This window comes from Myotis yumanensis, unplaced genomic scaffold (genome assembly GCF_028538775.1).
Source record: "Myotis yumanensis isolate MYYU_CA2020_CCGP unplaced genomic scaffold, mMyoYum1.0.hap1 SCAF_3, whole genome shotgun sequence".
NCBI classification, from domain to species: Eukaryota; Metazoa; Chordata; class Mammalia; order Chiroptera; family Vespertilionidae; genus Myotis; species Myotis yumanensis.
In genome coordinates, this window is record NW_027223754.1 from 198,847,251 (window position 1) to 198,869,966 (window position 22,716).

Consider the following 22,716-nt stretch of genomic DNA (forward strand, 5'->3'; position numbering starts at 1 on the left):
CTCATGCAGATGCATCGAATTAGTGTAACCTGATTGTCCTTCAGAGTCCTAGCTTCAAGGAGTCTGGTAACAGTAGGTGTGTGTTTGTCGGCCTCTGTGTGAGGGGAGACTAAAATAAATGAGGAGTCAGGTGTGAGCAAGGCACCCTTGGCATCCCTTTTACCAAGCTCTCTGCTGTGTGTGGTTTTGCTACTGCTCATCACATTTTGCTGAACTCCCTGTCTTCCACCATCTACAACATCTGTCACTGGCAGGTGCTAACCAGATATTTGTCGAATGTATGAATGAACAAGCGGATTCGCTCCTGACCCAGTTCTCTCTTACCTTTTGACCATAACTTGAACGGGAATGACCTTCCTCTACCTGCCGCCATGAGAACTTTGGGGAAACAGTGACTGTTTTCCTCACGGAGGTGCCCCTCCTTCCTCCCCACTGTCTCCTGTTCTCCAGACCCAGCAGCTCCAGTTCTCTTCTCCTATAAAGACATCCCTTTCACTCTCATTTCCTTGCAATCGCAGTTGAAATGTGATAATTGATAGGCATTACTTAAGTGTTTTGTAGCGGCTTTTGTCCTTACTCATGCATAAAGACATGCATGCTATTTTTTAAAATATAAACAAACGCACTTTTCTGTTTTAGTGCTAGGTAGTTATACAATACAAAAGGGGAGGAGCCTTAGAAGGAAAGAATTCTTTTCTCTATAATTTTTTAGGGGAATTTACAATATCTTCACAGTGCTCTGGTTTGCTAGACCCTGATCATGGAAATTGGATCAGCAAAATAGTCCAGCCAGTATAAAACTCATAGTTCGGGTTCTGAGGTGTAAAACCAGGACCATGAGATTTGTCTCTGTGTATGTCACAGTGAGTTTCTTAGAACTGAACTTTGCTTTGTGTGGGGTATGGGGAGTCCTTTCTATATCTTTTTTTAAAAAGCCCTTTGTTTTAACTTTTGAACAATAATAGATACAGAGGCAGAGCTGCCTCAAACTGATTGTCAAACTGCAGTGGGAAGGCCAGGGAGGGTTGGGGGACAGGAGGGAGGGGAGTAAGAGATCAACCGAAGGACTTGTATGCATCCATATAAGCATAACTAATGGACATAAGACACTGGGGGGTAAGGGAGGACAGGGGTTTGTCAAGGGCGGGGGGGGGGGGGGGAAAGGACACTTATGTAATACCCTTTGTAATACTTTTAGCGAAAAAAAAAAAAAGCCCCTTGTTTTATAGAAGTATCTATTTTATTTTATTTATTTTATTTTTTAAAAAATATGTTTTATTGAATTTTTACAGAGAAGAAGGGGAGGGGTAGAGAGTTAGAAACATCGATGAGAGAGATCGATCAGCTGCCTCCTGCACAGCCCCCAGTAGGGATGTGCCCGCAACCCAGGTACATGCCCTTGACCAGAATCGAACCTGGGACCCTTGAGTCCGCAGGCTGACGCTCTATCCACTGAGCCAAACCGGTTCGGCGAAGTATCTATTTTATATGACAACTGAAACTTGTAAAAAAATGACTACCTAGTCAAAGGGAAATTCAGATTTTAAATAGACTTTATTTTTTAGAGCAGTTTTAGGGTCTCAACAAAATTGAGCAAAAAGCACAGAAAATTTCCATATACCACTTCCCCACACCCACAGCCTCCCCCATTATCCATAGCCCCCACCAGAGTGGTACATTTATTATAACTGAAGAACCTGCACTGATACATTATCACTCAAAGTCCATAGTTTATGTTAGGGATTACTATTCTTTGTGTTATACAGTCTATGGGTTTTGACAAATGTATAATGTCCTGTGTCCACCATTATAAAATCCTACAGAGTAGTTTCACTGCCCTAAAATTCCTGTGTCTTACCTGTCATCCCTCCCTCCTCTCCCAATCCCAGGCAATCACTGACCTGTCTCCATAGTTTTGCTTTTTCCAGAATGTCATATAGTTGGAATCATATGTATGTAGCCCTTTCAGACTGCCTTCTTTCAGTAGGTAATCCACATTTAGGATTCCTCTATGCCTTTTCATGGATTTGATAGCTCATTTCTGTTTAGCACTGAATAATGTTTAATTGTCTGGGTGTACCACAGTTTATCCATTCACCCACTGAAGGACATCTTGGCTGCTGCCAAGTTTTGGCAACTATGAATAAAGCTGCTATAATCATCCATGTGCAGGTTTTTGTGTGTTTGTAAGTTTTCATCTCCTTTGGGTAAATGCCAAGGAGTGCTGGACTGCATGGTAAGAGCTTAAGAGTATATTTCGTTTTGTAAGGAAACACTAAACTGTCTTCTAAAATAGCTGTATGATTTTTGCATTTCCACCAGTGATAGATTATTTTTTTTTTGTTAGAGGTTCAAGCGACTTCTTAAAGATTCATAAAGGAAAAATCCTGCTTACAAAGGTGTAGAGTGGTCAGTGTATGGCCTAGTGTCATTTCACCCAAATAAAAGCATGTCACAGTCCTTTAAAATGCTCATTCTGTTTTCTCCTTTGAACTCAAATAATAGAACTCAAATTTGGTTGCAGAAAAGTGAGACAAAATTATGCATTGTAGCTAATTTCCTGTGAGGTAGGGGCGTGGGCAAGGAAGTTGGATAATCCTCTGACTCGTAAGCCCTGGGTCTTGCCAGCTCTCCTCAAGCCACCCCCCTTCTTATAATGGTGCCTATATGTTGGGCAGGGCACTGGGTTTCTAAGGAATACCCAAAGCCTGTTGGTAGCCCTGTTTTTCTTAAAAAATATTTTTATTGATTTTTTAAGGAAGAAGGATAGAGAGATAGAAACATTGATGAGAGAGAAACATTATCGATTGACTGCCTCCTGCACACCCCCTACTAGGGATCGAGCCTGCAGCCTGGGCCTGTGCTCTGACCGGGAATCAAACTGGTAGCCTCTTCATGGGTTCATGGGCTGGGCCAGTAGCCCTGCTCTTAACAGTGGAATTTTGCACTCAGAAGGACAGGGCTCTTCCCCCTCGGAACTGAAATGCTGGTGAAACATCTCCAGGAAGCCCCATCTGTCTGAGAAAATCAATACCCTGTGCTCTGCCAGGCAATTCAAAGCAGAAAGTATGTTTGGAATCTTTATTTTCCCTAAGGTGCCTCAATTAGTTGGGTTACCATTAAAAGCTGGGAGCTTCAGGGGACGAATCTTTGTGGAGTAAATTAATGCTTGTGGTGTTTTATAATCTCAAGGAGGAGAATTTTTAGATTTAATTTTTTTAAAAATGAGCTAATTAGAAATCAGCTCAGGAGGATTTCTAAATTCCTTGAATTGAAGGATCGACTTTTTTTGCCAATCCTATTAAAACCAACTCTGCAAATATATACTGAGCATCCATATGTGCCAGGCATTTTAATAAGCTGAGGAGTTAGACAGATAGGTAAGATACTCTGTTATCCCTCAGGGAATAGTCTTGTGAGACCTAGACGTTCTATAACCTTGTATTTGAGTTTCTCCAGGGAGAGTTTGTTTTTGGGGTTACAAAGGTGAGTACAACTCAGGACTAGGACTTTTCAGTTATAATGCTATGTGATCAGTGCCATGACTTGGAGATGGTTAGCTCAATTAGAGTGTAGAGAGTGAGTGGCAGGGAATGCTTCCAAGAGGAAGCAGATGCTTGAGTCGGGTCTTGGAGAATAAGGCAGAGACAAGAAATTCTAAGTAATGGAAAAGCTTGTGCCAGGACCCTGAAATTAAGTAGCTTGGCGGGTTCCGAGTATTAGGACATGGATGAATGGGAGGACCCAAGTGGGGTGTAATGGCAAGACGAAAGGTAGGAGAACAGTCACGGGGGGCTCTCGTGATAGGTTAAGGGTGTCCTTCTTCCTGCATGTGGTAAGAAGCAGAAAATAGTTTTTAGTGGGAAAGGATATGATGGTGTTTTCATTTAAAAATCCTTAGGTAGCTGGGAGGGATGGATTGGACAGAGTGAGACTCAAGGTAGGGTGATTGCTTCTGGGACTATCACATTAGCCCAGGGAGACTTGGTAGCTAGATTTGGGCAGTGGACGGAAGGAAGAAAGAAATGTTCAGGAGGTGACATGGATAAGATGAGTTAAAGTAAAGACGGCACTGACATCTCTAGATACCCTAAAAAGTGGTCTAAGCAGTCTTCTATGTAAGAGTCCAATAAATATCATTTTCTTTGGGCAACAGAGTAGATAGTGAGGTTCTTAAACAGGAAAAAGGAAAGCCAGAGGAAGAACAGACTTCGGAGAAAAATGTGTGTTCAATGTTCGTTCTAGAATGTTCGTTCTTTTTTTTTTTTTTTTTTTTTTAAAGTTACCTGTTTGCTATTTCCTGCCAATGACAAATTCACGACTCTTTGGTAGATTGGCATGCTATTGCTAATGTGAAAATACTCTAATTGAAAACTGTGTCCTTCCAGATGACGACGAGAAAGTAACCTTCATGCATTATAAAGGATTGCCATGGTTATTTATTTATCAGGCCTCCTCTCAGTCTGGGCTAATCAGAAAACAGGGATGACATGGTCAGGCTTGGGAGGATTTCTGGATCTCACTTTCCAGACAACTCCCTGGGAGGAAGGAGAAATTGTCTAGATTCCTGGGCTCCTGATCCTCTGAAACCACTTGTTCCAGTTGATGCTTTAGAGATCAAGCACCTTGTCAATTTCTTCTGAAGATCAGCTTGGAATAGAGCAATTTTAACACAAAATGTGAAATAAAGATTGAATAAACCTCCTGATTTATTCCAATAAGCATAACCTACCAAATTTGCTCATTATTTCAGTCCCAGTTATGTAGATGAGGGTCAGCTTGCCATTCTTGTATAATCCTTGTTTCTAATGAGGGCAGGAGTGGGCATGTTACTGGTAGGTGATCCTTGTCATAACATTTTTAATGTCTCTTACTGAGTGTTACACATTATTAACTATCTATATAAATTTGAACATTGTGGTACTCCCTCTGTACCCTATAAGTGACCTTCAAGCTTTCATTCCCCTTCAGTAGTTAAGGATAATTGGAACTTTGTGCAGATGTAAAGAACATGGGAACAACTATAAAACTTTGATCATGCTGTACATATTCAAGAATGTCTCCCAAGTATATATTATGTGCTGGGCACAATGAGAAGCACAAATAAAAAATTCTTGACTAACAGAAGCAGATATTGTACTGCAGAGGGCAAATGTTAAATAGACAATCAAAGAAATAAAATGGTCACAGATTGAGATAGGTGTTATGAGAAGGATGAAGAAAGTAATGTGCTGGAAAATGATTGATGGGGTCAAGGAATCCTTTTTGACAAGCTGTGCCCGGATCTAAGGAAAAGGGTGGAGCAGAGGAAACAGACACAGACCCTGGGGTGGGAATGAGCTCTTTGAGTTCAAGAAACAGAAGGAGGGCAATGGTTGGAGGGTATGTTGATAGTCTAGAGTCAGGGAAAAATGGCTACCTTTTGCCAAGCAGTCTTGGAATGCTATTAGAGACTCAGAAATATAATAGACTAGAGGCCCGGTGCACAAAATTCGTATGTGGGTATGGTCCTAGGCCATCCCCGCCCCCCCACTCCCACCCCCGTTCCCTGTTCACCATTGGGCAATCGGACGGAGCCTGCTGGCTGGGGAGAAGGGACCAAGAGGTTGGCCGGCAGGTCCCCATCAGGCTATCAGGGCCTGTGGGCTGGGGCAGCTCCTGTATTGTGGTCAGTGTGCATCATAGTGACCGGTCGTCCTGCCATTTGGTCCATTTGCATATTACCCTTTTATTATATAGGATGTATATGTACTACATATAGATGTATACCTCATCTCATTCAGCAGTGTAATGAGGTAGGCATTGTTACTTTTAGAAAATGGAAGTAACCAGATCTCAGAGACCAGGCCTATATAGCTAGGAAGTAGCAGAGTTAAGACCTAAGTCAGGGCCTCCTACTTTTCCATCCCTCCCCCAACTGCAGACCAGGAGAATTGAAGCAAGACAATTGGAATGACTAAATACTGAGTCACTGGCCTCCTAGGCTGGCTTTAATGAATTGTGGGGTGGCTTTGATGGGATGTTAACAACAATGACTGTCAAACAGTGATGACAGTGGTAGTAATTGTGCCAATATCACCTACTTTTATAATTTGTAAATTACTTTGCAGGGTCTTATTTGTAGCTCAGAAGAGCCCTTAAAGGTAATCAGGACAGGTTTTACTTTTCTCACTTAAGAGATTACCTGAGGCGATACCGGGTACAGGGCTGGAACGTGGCTCTTCTGATTCTAATTGAGGGCTCTCTCCTCAAACCACAGAAACCCCAGATTGAAGGAGGAGATATTTATGACTCAGAAGCTTGTAGTCCTCCAGGCTGCCAGAAGACAGATTTGTACTTTCCTCAAAGTGCTTTTCACTGAAGAAGAGGCATAAAAGATGGACTCATTCATCATGTATTTACTGAGCAACTGTTGTGTTCCAGACGCTGGGAATATCACAGGAGCCCAATTAAGTAGGTTGGAAGGTACTAACATAGCATAGTGCTGTTTGCACTGTAATACAAGCCAAGAAAAAAAAATACTATAGGAATACAGAGGAAGACGTAATTAAGTACTTTGGGGAATTCAGGGAAGGCCTTACCAAGAAGATGACCAAAAAACTGGGCCTTGAAGGATGAATAGCAGGGTTTCCCCAGGGAGAAAAAAAGCAAGAAAGGTTTAGGAAAAAGAGATTATTACAATAGAAGAATATGGTGTCTTTGGGGAATAGTAAGTAAGTGTGTATTTGGAGAGCGTGGGTGTATAGGAAGTAATGGTGGGAAATGATGCTGGTAGATGGAAGTCTGATTGCAGGGGGGCCTTGAATGCCAGGCTCAGGAGGTGCTGTCATTGGCCTTACCATCCCAGGCTTGTTGGCAAGGGAATTGGCATGATTATATTTGCTGTGTTTTAGAAAGCAAGTGTTGTTGGCAGGGGGAGGTTGGATTGAATCAGGGGTAAGTCTAGAAGCTACCGTAATAGTTGAGGAGCAAGAGCAAGGCTCTGGATTGGTTGTAATCCTTAGTTATGTCTTGAAGAGAAATGTGGCAATGACACCGATGAGACTGAAGGACTAATTGGATATAGAGACACACCAACTGGATTTTGGATGCACACATTAGTTTTCCATTTGCGTGCGCGCACTCACACACACGCACACATATGTACACACACGTACACACGTGTACTTGTGTTCCGTATTTTGGTTTCCCCAGACTCAGCTCAATTTCTGCCTGACTCTTCAAGCTGGCCATTGATTTATTTTTCTAGCCTCAAAAACAGAAGAAAAAGTTATAGGTCTGTGTTCTTATTCTTTCTTTATGATTTGATCTTTGATGATCCCATAGGATTCTTCAGGTTGAGAAATGCTGAGAGCAAAGGAAGTTTTGAAGACGTGGATGCTATGGCTCTATTTGTGTGCTGCAGGTTACTTACCTTTTATGTATTTGGAACTGTTGCATAGAGGAGAGCCCGCCTACTAAGCATTTTGGGGAAATTATTCTTGGCCTGTGACCTCTGGTGAGGAAAGAGTAACAGCGCATCCTGTGCCCTCTTCATTTTAGTCCTCCCACTGAATGCTGATGGAGAATGTACATGTTAGGTAAGGAACCACAGTGTTATGGTGATCTGGAAAAGAGGCGTGTCTTTCTGTTTTCTCTTCAGGCTCTTTACGGAAGGTAGAATCCAGTTTTGTTGTTGAGAGACTGAGCTGTAAAGAATCGTTGGCTTTCAGACTGTATAAAGCTCAGTCAGCAAGAGGCTCTGAAGCACATTTTCTGAGAAAGCTATCTTTTTTTTCTTCTCTTAAACAAATGGCAGGTATAGCCACATCATTCAGAGAACCTTGGAGTCTTAAAACGCATTAAATCATGCTGCTGTAGAATGTTCGCCAGAGTCACTTGGCCATTCACATGGCCATCTAACAATTAGCTGTTGAAAACCCATTAGGCATTCGGTACCAGTGTCCCACCAGCGAGCAAAGACAGTCCTCCAAACTGTCCCACGTTTAATCGACTTGGCTAAATATTTTGTACTTTACAGAGATTAATTGGTGTTTGTCGCTGTCTGAAACATGAGGTGTTTTCTATCCTCTCTTGAGGAGGAAGGAGTGGAGGAGTCGCCAAACTTTAAAAATTAATTACATTTGAGTAAGTGACCGGAATGCCTGCTTTCATTGACGGATTGTTATATAATTTAATTATTTAACCTATTAAGTAATTTATAATTCTGCAGTTTTATCACTTTCATGCTTCATTTTCACCCGATATATTCAAGGTATTGAATCTGTTCCGCAAACAGTATTAATCTCAATTACTTTGGGAGCTTGAAATCATATTCCCTTATTAAATATAGTCTTTGTTATGCTGGCCATGTTTTTGCAGGGTCAGAAACTGATGATGCTGATAAAAGCAAACATGGAGTTAAAAAACCCTTTTCATGTTTCAATTAGATTAAAAAAATGATTTGTGCCTTTATATTTCCCAAATGGTTTTGATGATGAGAAAACACCTTATTAAGCTAAATTGGAACATTGAGTCTAAAGTCCAACCTCATGGTTTGGTTTTATCTGAGGGACATAAAAATAGTAGAACATTTTCTGTCTTGGCAAGCATCACAGTGTTGAAATTTTGGGAAAAATTTTTTTTTAATTTGTCCTTGAGACTATCTTGAAGGAAGGGCCTGCCACTCATCTCTGTACCCCTGCCACATAGTGGGTGCCTTTTCAATGTTTGCTCACTGGAGTTGCACTGAAATGAACAATAGCATGGAATTTGAGAGTCAGGCTCCCAGGATTTCCTAGTTAATGTACATAGGACTGCCCTAATACCACATCCTTTCCTCATTGCAAAAATTTAATTTTATTACATTTATCTTTGATGCAGAACATTTTAATGACCTCCTGGTGGGTCGCACTTGAGTGCTGAGTTAACTGTTCCCTGGGAGCCCCACCCTGGTGTTAAGCTGTGGTATCCAGGCTCCCCAGAGTGAGCTTGCCTCTGTGTAGACATCACAACCAAATGTCCAGATGATACTTCATCTTGGAGGTAAAAGCAGAGAACTAAAATGAAAAACTATATCAAGGAAGTCACCTGAAAAACAAACTCAGGGATATTTGTATTTTCCTATTAACTCTTTGCTAGCACAAGGGAATTAACCTTTCTTGCAAAGATAAAAAGGTAACCCAGGCCCTGGCTAGTGTTGCCAAGTGGTCAGAGTGCTGGCCTGCATGCCCAGAGGGTCTCAGATTCAATTCCAGTCAAGGGAAGGTACCTGGGTTGCAGACTCAATCCCAGACCCCGGTTGGGGCCCATATGGGAATTGCTGTATCTCTCTTACATTCTGCCCCCTCCCCCCCTTCCACAGTCTCTAAAAGTTAATGGGGAAAATATCCTCGGGTGAGGATTAACAAAACAAAACACACACACACACACACACACACACACAACAGGTGACCCAAGAGCGATCTCTCCAAGTTAAAAAAAAAAAAAAAGTTCTGATGTTTTACTGTGGAGTCCAATTCGACTGGCATTTAACTTTAGAACTTGCTTCCCCAATTTAATCATCAGCGAACTCTAAGTAATTAATATAGGTACTTAGTGTATAGGTTTCATATTAAAATAGAATGGGGGGAAAGGCAAGTGGGAGGAGTGTAAAATTCCTCACTCATCCTTTAGTCACCAGTGTGGGATTTCTCCTCTGCTGCTTCCCTTAGTCTAGCTCAGACTTTCCCAAACTTCAGTGGCACTGTGAATTATGCTACAGGGTTGTTTATCCAGAACCACATAGTCTGTGTCTGATGGGTGAGTTCAGAGACCTCAGAGGAAAACGTTAGCTATCTTTATAAACCCGTCCTGAACAGACTGCACAAGAAAATGAATGACCAGAGATCCAAATTTCTGGAGAGACCCTGAACCTTTCCTGTCTACATTTCTCACTTGTGACATAGGGAGGCCGGCCCCTGGTCATGTCATCCTGCGCTTTGGGCAACGTGCCATTGCTGTCCTCGTGGTGACCTCTCTGGGCCCATGAGCGGGGCTGCCTGGTCTGTGAGAGGCCATTGCCATCATTTAGAGTGGGTTTCAGTCGGCTTCTGATACAGATGCTGTGGGCTGTGCAGGAAACTTCCCGAGTGGCTGTTGTAACTATGGGGCGTTGCTTCTTGGTTTTAATAACGAGCAGATCTTATCAGCAGCTGGGTGGAAGGTAAATCGCCCATCTTTCTAAACTTCTGTGGAGGCAGGGGGCTGTTCTGCTTCTCAGAACCGGCTGTCATCAGCGGCTGCTCTCCTGTCACACTGACACGGCCCCCTGGCTGGGCTGATTGGTCGCTGGCAATAACTGATGTGGAATACTGATATTCTCGCTGGTTCCTTCCACGCCAAAGAGGCTCCTCTTCTCGCCTTCCTGACCCCAGCCCGGTGCGCTGCTCAGCCTCCCCAGACCTTGCCGCCCCTGCACCCGGGGGAGGACCAGTCCTGGGCGTGATGTTCTGAGGCTGCTGAAATCCGCCAGGCTGCTTTCACTCCGGCTCGCTCTCGGGAGAGTCCTGTTCCAGACTTCTCAGGGTTTTTACAGCACAGACAACTGTATGCGGGCCCCTGGGGAGGCTGAAAAGGACTCCTGTGTGGTGGTTTTATCGCCTTTCATCACTTTGCTGGCCGCATCCCCAGCCCTGCCTGGAGCCTGATGGTGGATTTCTTTTCTTGCCTGAGACGCTGAGGAAGGATCCCTTCTCCTTCTGTTGACTCTTTCTATTTTTATGGTAAGTGCTTGCCTTGAATGAGCTGGTCTGCGGCAGTGAAGGGAACGCTCTCGCTCTCTCTGGCTGGCTCGCTCTTCCCAGCTCAGCTTGGTGACCTTCTCTCTGCGGTCCCCCTGTTTACATGCATCCATGTCAGGGGAGCTCCCTAAAATGCCAGGAGTCATTTGTCCGGATTGCCTGCCTCTTGATTTTTATCCTTTGCCAGAAACCCCAGCTCCTGGGCTGTGATGGAAACATAAGCACTTCTCTCTCTTTGTCCTTGAAGCGGCAGCTGGGGAAATGTGTTCAGGATGGTGAATTGCAGCAGTGTGCAGGGGATCTGTGGAGGGGGCACTGGCACATTTGGGCAAGGTGAATTCTTGGCATCTGGAGGGGCACTCTCTGGGAATCTGGAAGGCGTGGGGCTGATCCACCCACGGAGCAAACTCTTCCATCTTTCCGGGTGAAGGCGAGCACATGCATGAGTGATGTCGGAGTCCGCTGCGGGCAGTGGTGCTTTTGCACACCTGCCGGTGGGTCCAGGATGGCCCTGGATCCTGTGGCTTTAACAACTTGGGCAATAACATCGGCGGCGGGAGGAATCCTGCACCGGCTCACAGGGGTAGACTGCATGACCTCATCGCTTCTTTCCCTTTGGAGTCTCAGGGTGCCTGTTCTGCAAACCATATTTTGCATCCTGTTCGGAGGGTGGTGTGTCACTGATGATGGGAACCTTTTTGAGTTGACAACATAGTTTCGTCCTCCCGCTGGGAGGTAACATGCTGTGAGGCTGTGAGAACGGTTAGACTTTTCTAAGAGAAAATAAGCAGGCTCCCAAGGAAGAACATGCGTGTTGCAGTGTCCACAGGCAGATTGTTTACCCCAGGGCATTCCTCCTGGAATAGGGCTCTGATGGTGCACCTGGTCTCCTGAGGCTTGCTGCAGAGAGCGCCACAACTTCAAGTCCATCCCTGGCTGCCTCTTGAAGCCCGAAGGAAGCCAAGAACATTTTGGTATAGTTCTCATCTTGTGGAGCCTGTGATTGAAGGGGTCTCTCTTCACAGGGACATTTTCTTCTTCTTCTTTTAATTTTTTTTTTAACTTTCGGTAGCAGGTGTGTTGAAGTATTTTGGTCAATGCAGCATCCCAGAGAATAAGCATCACAGTTGTAATTCTGCTTCGTTCTTTTCTAGTCTTGGGCTAGAGATGGGTCAACTTCTCTGATTTCCATTTCACTCTCAGGAAGCTTCCCATTCCACGCAATTCAGGATGTGGTTTATAGGATACTGTACTCATACATGTGATCTGGGGGGTGGGGGATGGGTCATAAAGGAGGAAAAAACTGTGGAACGAAGTTGCTGGTCTCTCCCCCTGTTGCCTGGGAGTTTGGAATGTAAAGTTCCTTAATGTCCTGCTCATTCTCACCACTTTTGTTTCCACCATCTGTGTGGATTTTTCTTAGAATAGTGGTGATGACATATGCTTTTCCCTGGGTCCTGAGTAACAACGTTTGGTGTTTTAATTTTGGTGGAGGGTTCTTTGCGTATATGGAAGCATGCATATAAATATCCGCAAATTCTTGCTCTTTATTTAAATGATAGTCCAGTTGCAGAGTAAAACCACAGTGAGTTAACAGCAACAGCAACAAATTTAGATCCTTGCAGACTGCAATCTCTGAATCCTTCAACAATGTTTCAGTTACTTTCAGCATTGTTTAGATGAGCTGTCTTCAAATCCACTCTTTCCTACCCGGATTAGGATTCCCTGCAAGATAGTGCTTTGACTGGCAGAGTTCTCTGTTCCTTTGATGATTCTTTAATGTTTAGTTGGTTACTTTCGTCCTTAATAGTGTTTTCTTACTTTGCTTAATTTTTTTTTTGGTCCCGTTGCAAGGATTTTTATCAGGTGCTTGGCAACTCAGCTTGAAGTATTCATCATCTTGGGTGTCATGGAAATAGACACATTGCGGGTAATTTCAGATGTGACTAGGAAAGACTTCATTTTGATTAGTAGCAACTTTAGCTGTGAGATTAATTCCTAGACTTGTTTTATTTTGCTGAACAATGTTTATCTCTGCAATCAGAACTGCATATATATATATATATATATACACACACACATATATATGCATAGACACTAATGTACTGTTTACTTGTGACTATTATGTGTTCATATTTTTAATAGTTGCAGCATGCTCACTTAGAGAATAGAAGAAACGTTTCTGAGATACTGAGAAATTGCTTAGCATTCTCTAGCCTCTAGCTAACTTTTTCTTTTTCTCGTAGGGATTTTCCCACCCCCCACACCCCTCCTCCATATAACACCTTTGGGAATTTCTTTGAATCTGGAGAACCATTCTTCAGCCTTTCCTTGTCTCAGGGCATAGTGTTAATTTCTTTGCAGGGTCTCCAGCGGCAGCATAGAAAACTACTGCAGGAAAAATGCACAAAAGCAGAGCCTCTTGGTGTGATGAAGTCACTGCAACATTTTATTTGCGCGTGCTAATTTAGCTGCTGTGCCTTGCAACTGATTTTGCCTGCAACCCTAGCAAATCAAAGTTATTTGAAACGGCTCTAGAATCGCCTCGATTGGTTGCCGATGCAATTATTCACTTTGCACATTTCTTAATGACAGCTATCATTGAAACAGTGTTCTTACTCTGTTTCTTTTTGGTGTTGTTTTTCATTTGAAACTGGCAGCTTATATTGTGAGTCACTGCTTTCCATTTTTATCCTCTTTCTTTCTGCTTTATTTCTTTCCCACTTTTGCTTTATATATGTTTCTATACGTGAACCTGCATATGTGTACACATATAAACTCAGACAGCGAAAATTGGCGGTTAACGAAGAGGTGGCTACAGCTTCTCTTTTCGTAACCAAACTCCAGTGTTGAACCTGTAATCACGTAACTGAAAGAAGAAATCGCTCCCATTAATATAAATATAACCTCATGCTTCTGCAGACATTCTTGTCATTGAAACTGTTTCCCATAGCTGATTGCCAGGACCAGAAATAGAATCAGTTTTGCATTTTAATTAATGACACCCTCGTCTGTCTAGGTTGGACTGCCCTTAAATCCTTACATGTTTACTATCTAAAAGGTCTTTGTGTTAAGAGGGGGAGTTTATGGGTGATACCAAGTAAAATCATTTGATTATGTGATATAACCTTTCTCTGGGAATTGAATGAACAGTATCATTAAGGATGTTGGCTGAATTTTTCTGTTGCTTTTCCCAATGCAATTAAATCCATATATTCCCTTTATTCTCCACAAGCCTTTTTTTTCTTTTTCTTTTTAACTGAGTAAAATGAGTAATGCACAACTCCCACATAAAGCTGCTCCGAGGGAGGACCATGCTTTAACAGAGATTCAAAACCACTTCTGACACCAGCTATGGTGATCTACTTTGAAAGGAACTTGCTATCGCAATTGGCAACTCAGACAGATTGTATAACATAGGAGAGATGCTCAGGAGCCGTGTGGAATGCTGCATTTCGATCCCCGTGCTTTCTTACTGAATTCGTTTAGGACGACAGTCATTAGATCAGCTTTGCAGAAACAAATCATGTCCTCAGTAGTATAACAACCTAACCAGGCTGTCATAAATGTTCGTGTGGCAAGTTCTATCTCATGGGTGGTAGAGGGAGATGGCAGAAGTTTGGAGGAGACCCAAATCACAGCCCTAAAATAATGCGAGATGAAAGGGGAATATTCTTCCCTATAGTTAGCATTTAATTCTCCAGAAATACCATTGGCTCTTAAGTCTGAAGAGCTAAGAGATTGGTAAAAAGCACATAGTGACAGGTTTTGAGGGCCTTTTCTCTAATAGAAATCCTTGACCCTTAATTAGGCATCTGCTTAGTGACCTTCCGGCTTATGGGGCCCAACAGCCATTCTTACAGAAAGCAGACATATTGTAATACAGCAGGAATTCACTCATATTTTCCCAGTTGGTCTCCCACTGGGGAGCTCCTGTGAGTGTCAGAGGGGGAATGAGTGTCTGGAGATCATCAGAGACCCCGGCCAGTCACAACAGGATGTCTTCAGGCTCCCAGGTTCTAGTCCAGTTCTAGTCGCTAACTGGCTGTAAGACTCAAACTCATGTCTTCTACATTGGGCTGGGGCCAGATGATCTCAGAGGGCTCCCCCACCCATTACAAATTGTGAACTGTTATTTTACCTCTGATATTGACTAGGTAGATGGTAATTTCTAAAGCAGCGGACTCATCCTGGAAGGGATGGGCTATACCTTCCCTTGACCCTACAAAGCCCACAGAACTACAGCAGTGACGTGAGTATCAGAGTTACTCAGAAAAGTTTGGTAATGGTGAACCTTCGTGGACAGGGCTCATGTGTATATGATGATCAACTGCTGACCCTGGGACGTTTTGAAATGTCTCTCCTTACCATCCAAAGGGACCTTGAGGTCACCTACCCTCTTCCTTTCAAGATAGGGAAGCTGAGTGCCTGGGAAGTTAAGTGCCTTCCTCAGGGTAGGAGACCTGGTTAGCACCTGGGCAGGACAGTTCAGTGCAATGTTCATGGGTTTACTCAGACCCCTGTTTCATTCCTGGTGTGGGGATGAAACACAGCTGATACTTGCTGGGTCTTTCATTGCTCACAAAACTGCCTTGTGGTATCTAACTCACTGGGGTCCATTATTTCTGGGTTCATTTCAGGCAGATTGCGTGGCTGTACCAGTCAGAGTGAGTCACATCAAGAAAATATTTATGGTAATTTGTTCATGCTCGTGTGAAAGTGCATTTTTTATATTGAAATTCTGCTTTGCTTATGAACATTTCAAGAATTTTACACGAACACTATGCTTAAGTGTCCCCTTATGTTTCAATTATTTAGTTGATTATTTCTGTTTTGCAAAGAGGGGGTGATGTGTATGGATTCATTCCTTCATCCATTCATTCACGTAATACTAACTGAGCACCTATTGTGTTCACCCTAATGTCAGACAGTTGAAATCAGTGGTGAGACAGCCGGATGCAGCCACTGCTTTGAGGAAGTTCAGAATCTAGTTATGATTCATAGAGTTGATCATCTTTTGATGCTCAGCCAGTGATCGCTTACTGTTTCACATGGTTTCTCAAAAAAAAATCCAGTCAAAAAATAGTTCTTGCCCATGATTATTACACGGAGAAGTTCCTTTGATAAAAAGACACCTTTGCTGTCATCACGACACATATTGTACAGTTTTCCAACACAGTATTTTTAGCTTCTGATTTTGTTAAAAATAGAAATAGAATTAGAACAAAAGAGATTAATTAGCTAAGCCTTTTTGCTCTATTGTTCTGACTTAAGAAATGACAATCCCATTCTTTGGCCAAACTTACCTGTTGCCTGGAATCCTCAACTGATAGTCTGAATTGCATAGTGTCCATGGAACAAATTGCAGGTGAATAAGCATCAGGGGGTGAATAAGCATCACCCCCTTTGCAAAACAGAAATAAATAATCAACTAAATAGTCAAGCGTGAGGGAAGACTTAAGCATAGTGTTTATGAAATTCTTGAAATGTTCATAAGAAAAGCAGAATCCTATATAATAAAAGGCTAATATGCAAATTGTCCTCTCGGGCGTTCGACCAGGAGACCGGGAGTTCGATTGTTCTCTATGATGTGTGCTGACCACCAGGGGGTGGCGTGGAACATGGTGGGTGACCAGCGGTGGCAGGGCGCTGAGGGAGCAAGGGAAGGAGGAGGTGGGGAGGCCGGGAGGCGGGGAACCTGATCGGCCCTGATTGGTGGCCAGGCCTAGGGACCCTACCCGTGCACTGGGCCTCTAGTTTCAATATAAAAAATTGGCCATGCATACCACGTCCATCGAAATGGACAACCCTTGCCTTCTTGTTCTGCAAGCCCCCTGGAGTGTTCCAGAAGAACCAGAACATTGCAATGCTCAGAAATATGCAGCTCTCGCTTTCCTCAGTGCCTTGTACATTCTCTTTCCTCTGCCTGGAATGTCTCTCCTTTTTCTTCAGACTAATTTCCAGGGGAAGTTCAGATATCATCTCCCATGGAAGCTTTTTGACACTTACCACCTATGTGTGACTTTTATTGTACAAAGCTGAACTAGGTTGACCACGTTTGTCTCTTGCATTCCTTAGTACAAAGATTTCATAGGGCTTAATAGACTATATTGTAATTATTTGTCTACTTGGCTCTCTCCCAAATAGACATTTTGTTTCTTGAAGACAGGGACTTTATTTTTATCTCTGTACTGCAAGGTCTAGTTCAGTGACTGCTATAACAGATACCCAATAATTGTTGAACATGTAGATTAGGAATGACTATCTAAAACCAGTGGTGATGGTTTTATATTGGTGACTGTTGCTCTATGTAGAAAAGGAATTTTTCAGAGCAACGTGATTATAGAAATTACAGTGAGAAGGACCAAGAGTTTGGCAGCCATTAGAAATTCTGTGCAAACCTCAGAAAATGTCTCTGCCTCCAAGTGAGTTCCAAAAAAGTAAACAGCAAGAATTTATTAAGTTTCTTCTATAAGCAAAGCATTGTGTTAGGTCCCCAGGGATGAAAGATTAAAAAATAAAAAAAGAGGTAGACTTCTAGTCAAGATGGCAGTGTAGGTAAATGTGGTACTCGCCTCCTCCCACAACCACATCAAAATTACAGCTAAACTAGAGAACAGCCATCATTCAGAACCACCTGAAATCCAAATGAATGGAAGTCCTGCAGCAAGGGAATTAAAGAAGAATCCACACTGAGACTGGTAGGAAGGGTGGAGACACGAAATGGGGTGGTCCTACATGTCAGGATTCTAGTGCCAGGAAGAGAAGTCCCCAAAACTTCTGGCTGTGCAAACCAGCAGGAATTGTGGCTGAGGGAGATGGAAACTACTGGAGCCCCAGGCAGGTCCTCTTAAAGGGCCCATGCACAGACTTACCCAGACTTGCTCATCTGAGCTCCAGCACTGGGGTAACAGCTCAAAGGGCACCAGGGACATCGGGGGAGGAAAGGAATTATCTGGCATCAGGACAAGAGCGGCAGCTTTCTGCTAGCTATACAGAAATGCTGGCAGAAGCCATTGTTCCCTTTTTGAGACTCCTCCACCCTCCCACAGGGCTGACTGGCAGGCACTATATCTGAATCTCCATCAACCTAGTCCATACTATTTGCCCTACCCTGGTGATTCCCTGAGACTCTGCCACACCCAGCTTTTGGGCTCACCCAAGCTGTTTCCAGTGGCATTCCCATATGAATGGTCTATCTTGGCTCATGCTTCAGACTTTCCTAAAATCTCTCAAACAAACAGCATCTGGCTTCAGAATGCCTGGCACTTATTGATAAGTGGCCCCAGGCCTGGCACTAGCAGCAACCACCTTGGTTCTCAGTTTGCCTCAGCAGGGTATCTCCAAGCCCAGCACAAGTAACAGCCATCTGCAGATCACTTTGTAGCTAACCGGGCAGAACACAGGTGGTGGCTGACCTTGGTCTGCACCTCCTGCGAGGCCCCAGAGCCAGCGCACCTTGTGGACAGCTTCAGACCATGTCAAAGCACTCCTTAACCACCTCCACAAGCAACATACTCAAGAGGTGAACTCAGTGGGCACCAGAGCCCTGCTAAAGTAAGTCCTGCTCTATGGGGTAAGCCCCTGCATAGCTGACCCTCCACAGGGGTCAATGACTATAGCCAGTCCTTGCAGTAGACTGGCTTGAGGGTGAATCTCTCCCATTGATGTGCCAATAGCAATCAAGCTCTCAAATACAACAGGAGAATGTACACAGCCTAAATTGCGGGGGGGAGGGGAGAGGGGGGGAGAGGCATACCTGCAGTGCCCCAGCTCAGTGATGGGGAGGCTGAGTCACTGGATCCTACAGAACACCTACTACATAAGGCCAATCTACCGAGTCCTGGAGATGTAGCAACTATACCTAGTACATAAAAACAAACACAGGGAAGCTGTCAAAACAAGGAGACAGAGACATGTCCCAAATGAAAGAACAGAAAAAGAACCAAGCAAAATGGAAACGAGCAACCTACTAGACATAGAGTTCAAAACACTGGTTATAAGGATGCTCAGTGCACTTAATGAGAACTTTAATGGCATAAAAAATTATGTGAAAACCATAAAAAACAACCAGTCAGAAATGAAGAATAATTTACAGGGACTCAACAGTAAAGCAGATGAAGCTGAGAATCAAATCAGTGATTTGGAATATAAGGAAGCAAAAAGCACCCAATCAGAACAGCAAAAATGAATTTTAAAAAATGAAGATAGTGTAAGGAACCTCTGGGACAACTTCAAGCATACCAATGTTTGCATCAAGGGGATGCTTGAAGGAGAAAAGGGAGCAAGAAATTAAAACCTATTTGAAAAAATAATGACAGAAAACTTCCCTAACCTGGTGAAGGAAATAGACATACAAGTCCAAGAAGCTCAGAGAGTCCCTAACAAGATGAACCCAAAGATGCCTACACCAAGACACATCATAATTAAAATGCAAAATGTTAAAGACAAAGAGAGAATCTTAAAAGCAGCAAGAGAAAAGCAGTAAGTTACCCATAAGACTGTCAGCTGATTTCTCAACAGAAACTTTGCAGGCCAGAAAGGATTGGCAAGAAATATTCCAAGTGATGAAAAGCAAGGACCTACAATGAAGATTACTCTACCCAGAAAAACTATCGTTTAGAATTGAAGATCATATAAAGAACTTCCCAGATGAGAACATGCTAAAGGAGTTCACCAAACCAAAAGAAAAAAAAGGTAAAAATATGTATGAATAATAAAATGGCAAGAAGTGATATCTATCAATGATTGAATCTAAAAAATAAACAAGCAGAACAGAACATAGGTTGTTACAGAATAGCCATGGGGATGTAAAGTACAGCATAAGGAATATAGAAAGAGGAGCTGGCTAGAGATTTGACAATGTGTCAATAATGAGGTGGCGTTGGTGGGGCAGTTGGCAGAGTGGGGAGTGGGGCTGCGGGAAGGGGAATGGAAAATGCAGAGGAAGGTGAGGAATCTTTGGCTAGGGGAGATGGGAGTAGTATCTAAATGGCAGTCTGTTTCTGAAAGTTGGAAGATAATTAATATGGTCTAGAAAAAGCCAAATGGAAATTTGTTTGGAATCTCTCCTCAGGTTTAATTAAATCAAAAGGCGGTGTTCAGCGGGGAAGAAGGGCAGTTGCTCAGTACACAACTGCATAGGCTCGCTTCTCAACCATCCCTTTTGCCCTTGAGGGCACGCTTTGACATTCAAAGGAAATGAAGCCAGGAAATCTAACCTAAATCAATCCGTTAGACTTAGAGAGAGCTTGAGGTCACTGAAGTATCTGTTCATATACTGTCCAGAGTGTAAAAACCCCATGGCCCTTTGATGCTTTATTACTTATAACTTAGTTATGTTTCTTTTTCTTTGGCAATTAACTTCATGCTATTTACAAGGAATACAATCATTTTATGAACCAGCTGGGATATGCATGCATAAGCTAGTTTCATATAGAAGAAAAGTGGCTTAGGATTTTCTGTGTGTGATGATTAAGTTCATCCCTAAAGTATGATTTCTGGTGTGCCTCTTCCTTCCTTTGTTGTTGTTGTTGTTTTTTCTTTTTCTTTTTCTGAAAGAATCAGGTAACATATGTTTAGGGAGTGGCAAGTTAAGTTTTGTGCATCTCAGAATTGGATCTGATCAGATGACTCCTTATCCTGAAAGTAGATTGAGGGGTGGTAAGGAGGATCTCAGGATATCCTGGACAGAGCATGAAAGCAAATACATTTTGTTCATGGAGCAAGAGATAATGAGATAGAAGTTTCATGCATTCACTCATTCATTTATCAAGTACTTGCCGAGTACTTACTCTACTCCAGGCTCAGTTCTAGGCCCTGGAGATATGACAAAGTGAACAAAACAGTCAACATCTTTCCGGGAGGACAAGACCAGCACCTTAGCCTTTACAGAGCATGTCAGGTGGTGTAAGCATTATGGAGACAAAGAAAATGAAGACTGTCTTTGCTACTATTCTCTTCTCATTTGGGCTTTCTTTCCATTTTTTAAAAACTTATACATTATGTTAAAATTATCTTCTCTCCATTCACTGCCTTTAGCTCACTGTTGTTATATTTACTTTCTATCTAGTCTGTCATAAACCACAGTCTTGAGGGTTTTCTCCCCTAGATAAGTTTAGCAGTTGAAACAATTGGGAGTACTTAGGAACAAGAATTATAAACAAGCTTTTAGTTCTTCAATTGATGGAAAGGAAAAGTACTATGGACTTCAAGGCTCATGAGTATTTGTCTCAAGGGTAAAGTTGTCAGAATTTAGATGAAGAACGTGGGGAAGAAAAGGACCTGTTTCTTGCTTGAGTTTGAAGGGAGCAAGTTGGGGTGTTCCTCTGCAGCCTGGTAACTTGAGTGCAGGGAGCTCTGACACAGCTCATTAGGAGAGGGAGGTGGAAGTGAACTAGAAAGTGAACACAAAAGCAATTTAGCAAGGTTTTTCAATTTGGGAAGAAAGGAAGGAAAGCCAGAGAGACATATGAATATCAATGAGCAACATTTACCAAAACAGGTTCTGCCTAATGTGGAACATCTGGGTGAGTTGTATAATGGAAATGGTGCTTGGAAACAAAAAGCAATATTTATGGATTTCCCCAAATTCCCACTCTCTATTCGGAGTGATCTTTAACTCAGTATCAGTGTTTCATTCTACACCAAGCAAGCTTTCCACCCATTCGTTCTACCTTGCTTCTAAAAGAATTAGGACTTATAGGAAAGTATCTCCTGTTGGTGATGAGCCTGGGCTCTGGGGCAGACAGTCCAGTTCCCGTCCTGCCTTTGCCGCTAACTCACCTCTGGACCTTGTGCAGGCTACTTAGTCACTACGTATATAATTGTCCCCGGTTATAAAAATGGGGATAACTAACAGCCTCTACCTCACTGAGTTGCTGGGGATGTTAAATGAGATGGTACAGAGAAAGTGCTTAGCTCAGTGCCTTCAAGATGCTTACATTGCCCAACAATTGTTTAACTTGTTACTATCATTATTTGTCTCTCTGGTATTAGGAAGCAAACACACACAGATGAACTAGTATGTGTGTGCTTGCTTGCTTAGCAGAACTTTTCCTTAATAATTATGATCATCCTTTCTTCTTCATGTCTCTGACTAATGGTTTTATGATGAAGCTTTTTGGACGAATTTCACAGTTTTTGTTATCGGTCATTTAAATGCTTGTTGTGATGTGGAATTCACTTGGATTGTAAGTCTGACTCAGTGATGTATGAACAGGGGAACTGAAGGACTACAGGCCACAGGGATCCATGGGAGGAGGGACCTACTAGACACAGTAAGTGACTTTCTGACTAGAAAAGAGAAAATTGAGCAAGATGGCAGCATATATATATATATATTTAAACAGAGAGGAAGGGACAGGGAGAGAGAGATAGAAACATCAATAATGAGAGAGAATCATTGATTGGCTGCCTCCTACATGCCCCCTCCTGGGGGTTGAGCTTGCGACCCGGGCATATGCCCTGACCGGAATTGACCCATGACCTCCTGGTCCATAAGTCCATGCTCAACCACTGAGCCATGCTGGCCGGCTATTTTTATAAGTTTTTGATATTTGAGAGGTGTTAGGAATGGTTGCTCCTCAGGTGGTGCATTGTAGCTTGCAGTTTCCTGGAGAGAAAAGCTGACAGGATGGGATTGGTATAGATGGGGGAGGGTGACTAGGGAGAAGTGGTTATATGCCAGTAAGTGTATAGGAAGGATTTCTAAAAGTAGGATGGATGCCGGGTCACAGGGCATGCGAGTTTAAAATTTTGATAGCTCTTAACACATTGATAGAAGTGTGATAATTTACTCTCCCACTGGCAACGGAGAATGCCTGTGTCCTTCCTCACTGCTAAACCCACTAACATTCTGATATTTGCTGGTCTGCTAGGTGAAGAGTTTAATTTGAGCATCTTTTCATGTTTTTCCTTGTGTTGTCCTCTTCTGTGAATAGTCTGTTTGTGCCTT

The 22,716-nt window shown here is 42.9% G+C and overlaps 1 protein-coding gene across 6 annotated transcripts in view; it reads left to right on the forward strand.

The window, feature by feature from the left end:
• The window catches only part of ANO4 (anoctamin 4), a 310,025-nt gene that overhangs the window by 41,490 nt on the left and 245,819 nt on the right, over positions 1–22,716 (forward strand). For 4 of the 6 annotated variants that reach the window (XM_070410898.1, XM_070410903.1, XM_070410901.1 and 1 more), the window contains exon 1: positions 10,601–10,742. The exons of 1 other annotated variant lie outside the window; for it this stretch is intronic. The gene's annotated coding sequence lies outside the window, so the exon portion shown is untranslated. Of the gene's footprint in view, positions 1–10,600; positions 10,743–11,715; positions 11,735–22,716 lie in introns of those variants that run through there. One more of the 6 variants, XM_070410899.1, reaches the window with a different exon arrangement.